This window comes from Nerophis ophidion, linkage group LG18 (genome assembly GCF_033978795.1).
Source record: "Nerophis ophidion isolate RoL-2023_Sa linkage group LG18, RoL_Noph_v1.0, whole genome shotgun sequence".
Lineage (NCBI taxonomy): Eukaryota > Metazoa > Chordata > Actinopteri > Syngnathiformes > Syngnathidae > Nerophis > Nerophis ophidion.
The window spans coordinates 6,040,878-6,054,256 of NC_084628.1; the positions used below are offsets into that span (position 1 = coordinate 6,040,878).

Here is a 13,379-nt window from a genome sequence, read left to right on the forward strand (position 1 = left end):
AGTGTATATAAAAATAGTGACAGTCCAGTCCATAGTGAATCTGACATAATAGTGAGAGTCCAGTCCATAGTGGATCTAACATAATAGTGTGAGTCTAGTCCATAGTGGATCTAACATAATAGTGAGAGTCTAGTCCATAGTGGATCTAACATAATAGTGAGAGTCTAGTCCATAGTGGATCTAACATAATAGTGAGAGTCTAGTCCATAGTGGATCTAACATAATAGTGAGAGTCTAGTCCATAGTGGATCTAATATAATAGTGAGAGTCTAGTCCATAGTGGATATAACATAATAGTGAGAGTCTAGTCCATAGTGTATATAAAAATAGTGACAGTCCAGTCCATAGTGAATCTGACATAATAGTGAGAGTCTAGTCCATAGTGGATATAACATAATAGTGAGAGTCTAGTCCATAGTGTATATAAAAATAGTGACAGTCCAGTCCATAGTGAATCTAACATAATAGTGTGAGTCTAGTCCATAGTGGCTCTAACATAATAGTGAGAGTCTAGTCCATAGTGGATCTAACATAATAGTGAGAGTCTAGTCCATAGTGGATCTAACATAATAGTGAGAGTCTAGTCCATAGTGGATCTAACATAATAGTGAGAGTCTAGTCCATAGTGGATCTAACATAATAGTGAGAGTCTAGTCCATAGTGGATCTAACATAATAGTGAGAGTCTAGTCCATAGTGTATATAACAATATTGAGAGTCCAGTCCATAGTGGATCTAACATAATAGTGAGAGTCTAGTCCATAGTGGATCTAACATAATAGTGAGAGTCCAGTCCATAGTGGATCTAATATAATAGTGAGAGTCTAGTCCATAGTGGATATAAAAACAGTGAGAGTCCAGTCCATAGTGGATCTAACATGATAGTGAGATTCGAGTCCATAATGTATCTAACATAATAGTGTGAGAGTCCAGTCCATAGTGGATCCAACATAATAGTGAGAGTCCAGTCCATAGTGGATCTAACATAATAGTGAGAGTCTAGTCCATAGTGGATCTAACATAATAGTGAGAGTCTAGTCCATAGTGGATCTAACATAATAGTGAGAGTCTAGTCCATAGTGGATCTAACATAATAGTGAGAGTCTAGTCCATAGTGGATCTAACATAATAGTGAGAGTCTAGTCCATAGTGGATCTAACATAATAGTGAAAGTCCAGTCCATAGTGGATCCAACATAATAGTGAGTCTAGTCCATAGTGGAGCTAACATAATAGTGAGAGTCTAGTCCATAGTGGATCTAACATAATAGTGAGAGTCCAGTCCATAGTGGATCTAACATAATAGTGAGAGTCCAGTCCATAGTGGATCTAATATAATAGTGAGAGTCTAGTCCATAGTGGATCTAACATAATAGTGAGAGTCCAGTCCATAGTGGATCTAACATAATAGTGAGAGTCCAGTCCATAGTGGAGCTAACATAATAGTGAAAGTCTTGTCCATAGTGGATCTAACATAATAGTGAAAGTCCAGTCCATAGTGGCTCTAACATAAGAGTGAGAGTCCAATCCATAGTGGATCTAACATAATAGGGAGAGTCCAGTCCATAGTGGATCTAACATAATAGTGAGAGTCTAGTCCATAGTGTATATAACAATATTGAGAGTCCAGTCCATAGTGGATCTAACATAATAGTGAGAGTCCAGTCCATAGTGGATCTAATATAATAGTGAGAGTCTAGTCCATAGTGGATCTAACATAATAGTGAGAGTCCAGTCCATAGTGGATCTAATATAATAGTGAGAGTCTAGTCCATAGTGGATCTAACATAATAGTGAGAGTCCAGTCCATAGTGGATCTAATATAATAGTGAGAGTCTAGTCCATAGTGGATCTAACATAATAGTGAGAGTCTAATCCATAGTGTATATAAAAATAGTGAGAGTCCAGTCCATAGTGGAGCTAACATAATAGTGAGAGTCCAGTCCATAGTGGATCTAATATAATAGTGAGAGTCTAGTCCATAGTGGATCTAACATAATAGTGAGAGTCCAGTCCATAGTGGATCTAATATAATAGTGAGAGTCTAGTCCATAGTGGATCTAACATAATAGTGAGAGTCTAATCCATAGTGTATATAAAAATAGTGAAAGTCCAGTCCATAGTGGATCTAACATAAGAGTGAGAGTCCAGTCCATAGTGGATCTAACATAGTGAAAGTCCAGCCCATAGTGAATTATATTTATATAGCGCTTTTCTCAAGTGACTCAAAGCGCTTTACATAGTGAACCCCAATATCTAAGTTACATTTAAACCAGTGTGGGTGGCACTGGGAGCAGGTGGGTAAAGTGTCTTGCCCAAGGACACAACGGCAGTGACTAGGTTGGCGGAAGCGGGAATCGAACCTGCAACCCTCAAGTTGCTGGGACAGCCACTCCACCAACCGAGCTATACCACCCCGATAAAGAACAATACACACGGCACTCAAAAGTCTGTCAAAATGTTTTAGTGCGACTTTGAAGCTGAAGATGTATATTTAAGATTTTGGTTTAGATTTAACATTTAGATATAATAGAGTTGACATTTCCTTTAAACTTAAATGTGATGAAATGAGTTAAGTCTTAGAAAAGTGAGTTAAATCTGCTGGAAAATTTTGACTGAACTTTTACATTTGTCACCCCATAACTTGTTTCTAAGTTTTCCCTTCGCTGCCACAAGATAAATTGATTATATTTGACTTTTCTTTTCTCACCTATTTTTTGACCCAAAATGTTGATGCTTCAATACAGGACTGTCTCAGGAAATTTGAATATTGTGATAAAGTCCTTTTATTTTCTGTAATGCAACTAAAAACATGAAAATGTCATACATTCTGTATTCATTACACATCAACTGAAATATTGCAAGCCTTTTATTATTTTAATATTGCTGATTATGGCATACAGCTTAAGAAAACTCAAAAATCCTATTTCAAAACATTAGAATATTTCCTCAGACCAAGTAAAAAAAGATTTATAACAGCAAAACAATATCAAACATTTGAAAATGTCAATTAATGCACTCAGTACTTGGTTGGGAATCCTTTTGCACGGATTACTGCATCAATACGGCGTGGCATGGAGGCAATCGGCCTGTGGCTGAGGTGTTATGGATGCCCAGGATGCTTCAAAAGCATTATTTGCATTATTGGGTCTGGTGTCTTTCAGCTTCTTCTTCACAATAACCCACAAATTCTCTATGAGGTTCAGGTCAGGGGAGTTGGCAGTAATGCCATGGTCAGTACACCACTTACTGCTGGTTTTGGCACTGTGGACAGGTGCCAGATCATGCTGGAAAACGAAATCATCTGCATAGAGCTACTGAGTGTATTAATTGACATTTTCAAATGTTTTAGTTTTGTTTTGCTGTTATAAATATATTGTTTTACTTGGTCTGAGGAAATGTTCAAATTTTTTGAGATGGGATTTTTGAGTTTTCATAAGCTGTATGCCATAATCAGCAATATTAAAATAATAAAAGGCTTGCAATATTTCAGTTGTGTAATGAATCCAGAATTTATGACGTTTTCATGTTTTTAGTTGCATTACAGAAAATAAAATGACTTTATAACAATATTCTAATTTTCTGAGACAGTCCTGTATTTTGCACCACACTGTCAGACAATTTTTTTAAATTTTAAATGAAAAAAGCCGTAATATCAAGCATTTTGTTTCGTTTTTTTACATGCAGAATTTTACTACAAGTAGTCTTAATCACAGACAAAAGGAAATAAAGCAACTAAAGTAAGACAGGGATTAATTAAGAGTCTTAAACGTGTAAAAAAATGGCTAAATTACTAATAATTTGCTGTCGTACCAAATTTGTCCACAAGAGGGCAGAGTTGTAGCTACAATAGATGAATGGTCCATAAAGGGCAGGGGTGTCCAAACTTTTTCCACTGGGGGCCGCACACTGAAAAATCAAAGCAAGTGGGGGCCATTTTCATAATTTTTATTTTAAAAACCAATACAATAAATGTATGAAAAATATACATTTAGGCTTCCATTCAGTTTTTGGTCCAAAAAAAAAATAAATTAAAATGTGTCATTATTCAGTATTATTATTTTTATTATTATTATGCAAGTTTTAAATCTCTAGATCAACATTAGAACAAAAAAAAAAAAGAAAAAAGAAAAAAAAACACAAAATATGCAATATTTTCACCCAATAACTTTTATAGGTGGAATATTTGGGATTCATTTTGGATTTGGATTCATTATTATTTGTTGAGCAATGACACTTAGAAACAAATCACACTAAAATAATTTGGGATCCAAAAGTTGTCCTACTCATTAAAGTGCTAAAAAATAAAATATACTTTTTTTTTATTGTTTACTTTTAGCACAATAATCTCGATATCAACTTCAGATATATCCGTCAATTTTAAGTTTTATTGTTTATGTTTTGTTTGTTTAAGGCCCTTCTTTAAAAAAAACAAAAAACAGCTCAGTTTTTTTATATGGCAAAACACAAAATATCCTACATTTTCCACAAAAAATATCTCAAAGTGGAATACTTAATGTGACGTAATTGAAGCCTTGAATAGGTCAATAATTCAAAATGACACTGACTTTGATTCATTATTATGTTTTAAAGAAAGAAACAGCCTGCATGGCAACTTTGTGTTATTAAAACATTGCAACATTTTCTTGTTACATTTCACCTGTTTGCACTTTTATACCACTTTTTATGTTTTTTATTTTTTTCCCAATTGTATTTTTAAAATGTGGGGCTGTTAAAGAATGACCTGCGGGCCCCAAATGGCCCCTGGGCCCGCACTTTGGACACCCCTGATAAAGGGCTATTGCCATTCATGCAAAAATCTTCAAATTATTTTTGCTACAGTTCTTTTACAACATGTAGTGTATTAAAGTATAAGCTTGAGAGTTAAATTTAAGTGCTGCACAATATAAAGAAAAAACAATATCCACACATTCACTGTACAAAACTGTTGTTTTTTTTATCGTTTTTACCTTTAACGACATACAACTAGCGACCCATGAAACAAAAACAAAACAAAAAAACAGGGGTCTCATTTGATACAAGCTAGAATGCAGTTCAAAAATATATAATAAACCAAATTATTATTAATAATAAAAAGCAGGTCTCTTATCCCTTGTAGTGAAGAGGAAATTGTTTGAATACAGTTTAATATGATGTACAAAGTATCACACAGTGATAAATTGCGAATAAAAAAATAAAAACACAAAAAGTTGAGTCCTTTAACTTGGCCTCTGACTGGTATTTTTTTTTTGTTTGTTGTTTTCTTGATTTTTTTTTTTTTGCATTTATGTTCATTTTACAAGTTGTACATTGTCATCAATCGCAAGCAAGTCCTATGCCGAGTAAAGGAGGAAAAAATTTTTTTTTATGCTTCTACGGAATTCTTACATCTTCATTTCAATCGAAACAGATGGAAAAGCAAAGAAAAACACTTTTTTTTTCTCCTCGGCGCTCAGTTGGCCTTCAGCAAATCTCGCTGGATAAATACTGAATTGTGTTTTAGACAGGAAGTCCAAACACTAAACAAATATCCTTTGCAAAAAAAATCTGAAAAAGGCTGCAATGTGCATGCCCGGCCAGTAGTTGGCGATGTGGCGCATGCATGGTAGGAGGGAGACCCTGTTTTAAAATGCTCTTGGGTCTTCTCGATGATTAGGAATTTTTCCGACCTCGGAGGTACCCTGTTCTCAAACTAGTCTCGTAAGGATGGGCTTGATATGATTGACAGCTTGAGTATTTGGTGTCGTAACCGAAAGGTGGCTGGTTCGATCTCCGCCTGAGCGTCCTCGAGCAAGACACAGAACCTGGAACTGCTCCTGACGGCTGGTGCAGGGCAGCTTCCACAATTCCGCAATTTTGTCTTTCCTAACGTGCAATGACGATAAAAGCCGATTCTTAATTCTAATCCTAGGAGTGCAGTACTTGGCTGCAACCAGCAGGGGCGCTGTCGTTCTGGCCTGACTAAACTGTGGCCTGAAGAAGAACATAACAATAACAGCGAGACTTCTCCATTGTAACTCTTCAGTTGATGTCATTATTCCGCTAAAACAAACAAAAAACGAGTCGATTAATGATAATGCCCATCCCGAGTCTATAGAACGCAATAAAAAGTCATCATATTTGTTTTTACAAAGTTTTTTTTCTTTAACTTTTTAACAAACCCTTAAAAACGAAGTTCCCTTCAAAAGGGGAACTGCACTAATTTTGGAATGTTGCCCATCAATCCACAACACTTCTAGAGACAAGAACAAACTAGCCTATCCATTTTCTGTGCATTTAGTAAAATAGTAAAAAAAAAAAACTGCTAGCAAGAGGCGGCTAACAATGTGGCTAATGTGCAATGACTATAAAAGCCGATTAAAAAAAGTCATCTATTCTGCCTATAGACCTTTTTCACCCTTGTGTGGTGTTCGGGTCTGTGGGACCCATTTTCATTTACTAATAAAAGAAAAATGCTATAATTGATTAATTTTTCAAACCGAGACTCACTGACTTTGGCTCATTTTCTGTAAAGAAAATATATCAGAATAAATATTTAATGAGTGAAGTGAATTATATTTATATAGCGCTTTTCTCTAGTGACTCAAAGCGCTTTACATAGTGAAACCCAATATCTAAGTTACATTTTAAACCAGTGTGGGTGGCACTGGGAGCAGGTGGGTAAAGTGTCTTGCCCAAGGACACAACGGCAGTGACTAGGATGGCGGAAGCGGGAATCGAACCTGCAACCCTCAAGTTGCTGGCACGGCCACTCTACCAACCGAGCTACGCTGCGATGAGGTCACGACTTGTCCAGGGTGTAGCCCGCCTTCCGCCCGATTGTAACTGAGATAAGCGCCAGCGCCCTCCCGCGACCCCAAAAGGGAGTAAGCGGTAGAAAATGGATGGATATTTAATGACCACACACACCATACACCCCCCCTACACGTTTCTATTACATATAAGATGTCAGGGTCCATTGGACCCGGAACTAATAGAAGTGTGGAAATTGATGGTCTGTGTAGCGCACACACACACACACACACACACACCTAGACAGGAGGAGGACAGAGTGTAGGTACAAACAACATCAGAGGGTCAAATGTGCGAGAAAAGGAGAGCAGACAGTGTTGACAAACAATGTCGCAACCGCAGGTGCAGAAACACAAAAGAAGAATCCCTGTGGGATGCAGAAACTGGCAGAGAAATTTTCCCTGCAACGTTCATATTGTTGTTACTTAGCCAGTGTTTGTGGGTCTGATGGACCCGTTGCATTTTGTGGCTTTTAATGCCTCCCAATCAAACACTTTTATGTTAAAATATTGGACAGATGTTTATTGGGATAAGGTAAACATCTGTTCAGTATTTTAACATAAAAGTGTTTGTTTATATTGTTGTTACTCAGCCAGCGTTTGTGGGTCTGATGGACCCGTTGCATTTTGTGGCTTTTAATGCCTCCCAATCAAACACTTTTATGTTAAAATATTGGACAGATGTTTATTGGGATAAGGTAAACATCTGTTCAGTATTTTAACATAAAAGTGTTTGTTTATATTGTTGTTACTCAGCCAGCGTTTGTGGGTCTGATGGACCCGTTGCATTTTGTGGCTTTTAATGCCTCCCAATCAAACACTTTTATGTTAAAATACTGAACAGATGTTTACCTTATCCCAATAAACATCTGTCCAGTCCATCAGACCCACAAACGCTGGCTGAGTAACAACAATATAAACAAAAAACAGCAACGATGCTCCATTTCCGGCACCTGCCTATTAAACTATCTATATCGCAAACAGCAAGGAACTACTTTCTTTGGCGTCGTGACACGTCGTTCTTCCGACTACCTCGCTAGCGCGTGTTGCTTCTGTGGTAATTAGGGGTTAGGAGAAGTTAATCACCAACTAGGGTTGTGTGATACAAACAATATAAATAGCATTTTGGCAGACAATAAAGCTCTTATTACTATAAACACGCATGTTGATGACACATTCTAGCTGTGTCACGCTAATCTGACAGTGATTCTAGCGTGGCTAACTCATCCTCGCCTCCTTGGTGGAAAATAACTGTTTCTTATACAGCAAGTATTATTATCACTGGAGGACTAATGCACATGCAATAGCTAAACATCCTACACTACACACTGGAGGATGCAAGAAGCCATGTTAATGACAGTTTGTTTGTGTTTTAGTTTTTCCTGTGTGTGTGTATTTAGTATTTCCGGTTTTTAGTTCCTGTCAGCGCTCTTATTTTGTCTGTTTCCTGTTTTTTTTTTCCTTGTGCCCTGTTTTTCCCTCAGGTACGGCTGATTGGCACCTGGCCACACCTGGTGTCCATCAGCCCGCTCCTATTTTACCTGCTTTGTTCCTCCAGTCAGTGCTAGATTATAGTCACGTATTGCATGTCGCTTCTGTATTGTATTGTCGCTTTTGTCGTTGCTACCTGTCGTGTCGTGTCATATCATATCGTGTCAATGCAGCGTTGTGGTAAGCTATATTTGATAGTGGTTTTGTAGCTTGTCTTTTGTTCTCTGCTTCCAAGTTTGTTTTCATATTATAAGTACGACTTCTGTTTTTTGCTCGATACCTGCTAGATTCCACGCTAGGCCTTTTTGTTTGTTATCTGCCCACGTGCGCGCTTTTTGTTTGTACCCTTTGTTTGTTTTTTGTCTTAGTGTTTTAAATTCAACCATGTTTTCTCACTCCATGCCTGCCTCCTTTTTTGCATCTTGGGGTTCGTCACCAACCAACTCTAACAGTTAACCCCTAATGTAAACAGAAGTGGGCAGATAATACATATATCCATCCATCCATTTTATACCGCTTGTCCCTTTTGGGGTGCTGGAGCCTATCTCAGCTGCATTCGGGCGGAAGGCGGCGTACACCCTGGACAAGTCGCCACCTCATCACAGGGCCAACACAGATAGACAGACAACATTCACACACTCGGGCCAATTTAGTGTTGCCAATCAACCTAATGTAAATAATTCAATGTAAATACTCTGATGATTAACTTGTGTGATGACTGTATTATGTTGATAGTATATATCTGTACCATGAATTGATTAATGTTGACCCCGACTTAAAACAATTTGATAGTGGTTTGTAGCTTGTCTTTTGTTCTCTGCTTCCAAGTTTGTTTTCATATTATAAGTACGACTTCTGTTTTTTGCTCGATACCTGCTAGATTCCACGCTAGGCCTTTTTGTTTGTTATCCGCCCACGTGCGCGCTTTTTGTTTGTACCCTTTGTTTGTTTTTTGTCTTAGTGTTTTAAATTCAACCATGTTTTCTCACTCCCTGCCTGCCTCCTTTTTTGCATCTTGGGGTTCGTCACCAACCAACTCTAACAGTTAACCCCTAAAGTAAACAGAAGTGGGCAGATAATACATATATCCATCCATCCATCCATTTTATACCGCTTGTCCCTTTTGGGGTGCTGGAGCCTATCTCAGCTGCATTCGGGCGGAAGGCGGCGTACACCCTGGACAAGTCGCCACCTCATCACAGGGCCAACACAGATAGACAGACAACATTCACACACTCGGGCCAATTTAGTGTTGCCAATCAACCTAATGTAAATAATTCAATGTAAATACTCTGATGATTAACTTGTGTGATGACTGTATTATGTTGATAGTATATATCTGTACCATGAATTGATTAATGTGGACCCCGACTTAAAACAATTTGATAGTGGTTTGTAGCTTGTCTTTTGTTCTCTGCTTCCAAGTTTGTTTTCATATTATAAGTACGACTTGTGTTTTTTGCTCGATACCTGCTAGATTCCACGCTAGGCCTTTTTGTTTGTTATCCGCCCAGGTGCGCGCTTTTTGTTTGTACCCTTTGTTTGTTTTTTTGTCTTAGTGTTTTAAATTCAACCATGTTTTCTCACTCCCTGCCTGCCTCCTTTTTTGCATCTTGGGGTTAAATAATTCAATGTACATACTATGATGATTAACTTGTGTGATGACAGTATTATGCTGATATTATATATTTGTATCATGAATTGATTAATGTGGACCCCGACTTAAAACATGTTGAAAAACTTATTGGGGTGTTACCATTTAGTGGTCAATCGTACGGAATATGTACTGTACTGTGCAATCTACTAATAAAAGTCTCAATCTATCAATCTTACGAGCAGTTTTTTCACTATTTAGCATGCACAGAAAAAGGGAAAGCAGTGTGTGTTCTTGTCTCACGTAAGGATTGTGGGGTGACTGGCAAAATGGCAAACTAAAGTGCAGATGAGTGCTGGGAACATACTTGCCAACCCTCCCGATTTTTCCCGGGAGACTCCCGATTTTCAGCGCCCCTCCTGAAAATCTTCCAGGGCAAACTATTCTCCTGAATTCCTCCCGGACAACAATATTTGGGTTCAATTTGGCGTCTTCTACAACCTGTCGTCACATCCACTTTTTCTCCATACAAAGCGTGTCGGCCCAGTCACATTATATATGGGGCGGGCGGGCGGGCGGGCACGCACGCACGCAGAGAAATTTTCCGTGCGACGTTCATATTGTTGTCACGCACGCACGCACACACACACGCTGCAGGCCTAGACAGGAGGAGGACAGAGTGTAGGTACACAGAACACCAGAGGGTCAAATGTGCGAGAAAATGAGAGCAGACAGTGTTGACAAACAATGTTGCAACCTTGTGTGGGAACCACAGGTGCAAAAACACAAAAGAAAAATCCCTGTGTGATGCAGAAACTGGCAGAGAAATTTTCCGTGCAACGTTCATATTGTTATCACGCACGCGCACACACAGCAGGCCTAGGTAGGAGGACAGAGTGTAGGTACACAGAACATCAGAAGGTCAAATGTGCGAGAAAATGAGAGCAGACAGTGTTGACAACAATGTTGCAACCTTGTGTGGGAACCACAAAAGAAGAATCCCTGTTTGATGCAGAAACTGGCAGAGAAATTTTCCGTGCAACGTTCATATTGTTGTCACGCACGCACGCACGCACGCACGCACGCACGCACGCACGCACGCACGCACGCACGCACGCACGCACGCACGCTGCAGGCCTAGACAGGAGAAAGACAGAGTGTAGGTACACAGAACACCAGAGGGTCAAATGTGCAAGAAAATGAGAGCAGACAGTGCTGACAAACAATGTTGCAACCTTGTGTGGGAACCGCAGGTGCAAAAACACAAAAGAAGAATTCCAGTGGAATGCAAAAACTGGCAAAGAAATTTTCCGTGCAACGTTCATATTGTTGTCACGCACGCACGCACACGCACACACACACACACACACACACACACACAAACACACGCTGCAGGCCTAGACAGGAGGAGGACAGAGTGTAGGTACACAGAACACCAGAGGATCAAATGTGCAAGAAAATGAGAGCAGACAGTGTCGACAAACAATGTTGCAACCTTGTGTGGGAACCGCAAAAGAAGAATCCCTGTGGGATGCAGAAACTGGCAGAGAAATATTCCATGCAACGTTCATACTGCGCACACACACCCACACACACAGCAGGCCTAAACAGGAGGAGGACAGAGTGTAGGTACACAGAACACCAGAGGGTCAAATGTGCGAGAAAATGAGAGCAAACATTGTTGACAAACAATGTTGCAACCTTGTGTGGGAACTGCAGGTGCAAAAACACAAAAGAAGAATCCCAGTGGGATGCAGAAACTGGCAGAGAAATTTTCCGTGCAATGTTCATATTGTTGTCACGCACACACACACACACACACACACACACACACACACACACACACACACACACACACACACACACACCAGGCCGAGACAGAAGAAGGACAGAGTGTAGGTACACAGAACACCAGAGGGTCAAATGTGCGAGAAAATGAGAGCAAACATTGTTGACAAACAATCATGCAACTTTGTGTGGGAACTGCAGGTGCAAAAACACAAAAGAAGAATCCCAGTGGGATGCAGAAACTGGCAGAGGAATTTTCCGTGCAACACACCCCATTATCACGCACGCATGCGCGCACACACACGCACGCACACACACACACAAGGAGGACAGAGTGTAGGTACACAGAACACCAGAGGGTCAAATGTGCGAGAAAATGAGAGCAGACAGTGTTGACAAACAATGTTGCAACCTCGTGTGGGAACCGCAGGTGCAGAAACACAAAAGAAGAATCCCAGTGGATGCAGAAACTGGCAGAGAAAATATCTTTGTAACGTTCATACTGTTGACACACACACACACAAGTGAATGCAAGCAGACTTGGTCAACAGCTATACAGGTCACACAGAGTGGCCGTATAAACAACTTTAACACTGTTACAAATATGCGCCACACTGCGAACCCACACCAAACAACAATGACAAACACATTTCGGGAGAACATCCGCACCGTAACACAACATATAACGCAACGGAACAAATACCCAGAACCCCTTGCAGCACTAACTCTTCCGGGACTCTTACCCCACATCTCCCGAATTCGGAGGTCTCAAGGTTGGCAAGTATGGCCGTGAACTGAGGCTCTTTCACCCATGACATTGCTTCCGGTGTGTGGTGACGGAAAGGACCGTGATGGAGCTATTAACCATTAGCATCCAGGGAGGCTAACGTGCTACTGTGCAACTCATGCACTACTAGCCAAGGTGATGACCAGCTTTTATTTACTATTTAATTTTTTTTTAAAGCCTGAACGCACCCACTGACACGGGCGCTAATGAACAGAACGCACAAGAATGTGAGGAAGCTACAGGTGTCTCTCACATATCCAACAGACAGGAAGGGATTTAGTTCAATATAAAAAAAAAAAATGTAAAAAAAAAAAAAAAAAAGAGCGGTGAATGAAATGATTCCACGGTGAAGTCTCTGCAAGAGAACACTCACCCAGGCTTCCATAGCACCATGAGTTCACAAGTGCAAATACAGATACACACTTCTGTACAGTAAAAGCGGCGCAATTTGCCGACACAACACACCCTCGCCCAGACACAGGCCTCACCCTGCGTTCTGCGCCCGACCTTAAACGCACCACGGGTGTGCCGAACATTCATGACACTCACACAGTGAACCTACGGGTCGTGGCAAAGCTGAAATTAAAGCTATTAAAGTCGAAACACCGGCATGTGGAACATTCTCGGACCGTGGGTAAGAAAACAACAAAACACACATACAGTGGGGCGAAAAAGTATTTAGTCAGCCAGCGGTTGTGCAAGTTCTCCCGCTTAAAATGATGACAGAGGTCTGTCATTTTCATCATAGGTACACTTCAACTGTGAGAGACAGAATGTGGGAAAAAAAATCCAGGAATTCACAGAATTTATTTGTAAATTATGGTGGAAAATAAGTATTTGGTCAACCATTCAAAGCTCTCGCTGATGGAAGGAGGTTTTGGCTCAAAATCTCACGATACATGGCCCCATTCATTATTTCCTTAACACGGA

The 13,379-nt window shown here is 39.9% G+C and overlaps 1 long non-coding RNA gene across 1 annotated transcript; it reads right to left on the reverse strand.

Moving 5' to 3' along the window:
• Positions 1–4,929: 4,929 nt before the first annotated feature.
• Positions 4,930–13,379, reverse strand: LOC133537523 (uncharacterized). The gene is made up of 2 exons (XR_009802714.1): positions 10,848–13,379; positions 4,930–10,631 (listed from the first exon to the last, which is right to left on the reverse strand). It is a non-coding gene; the product is annotated as an uncharacterized LOC133537523 (long non-coding RNA).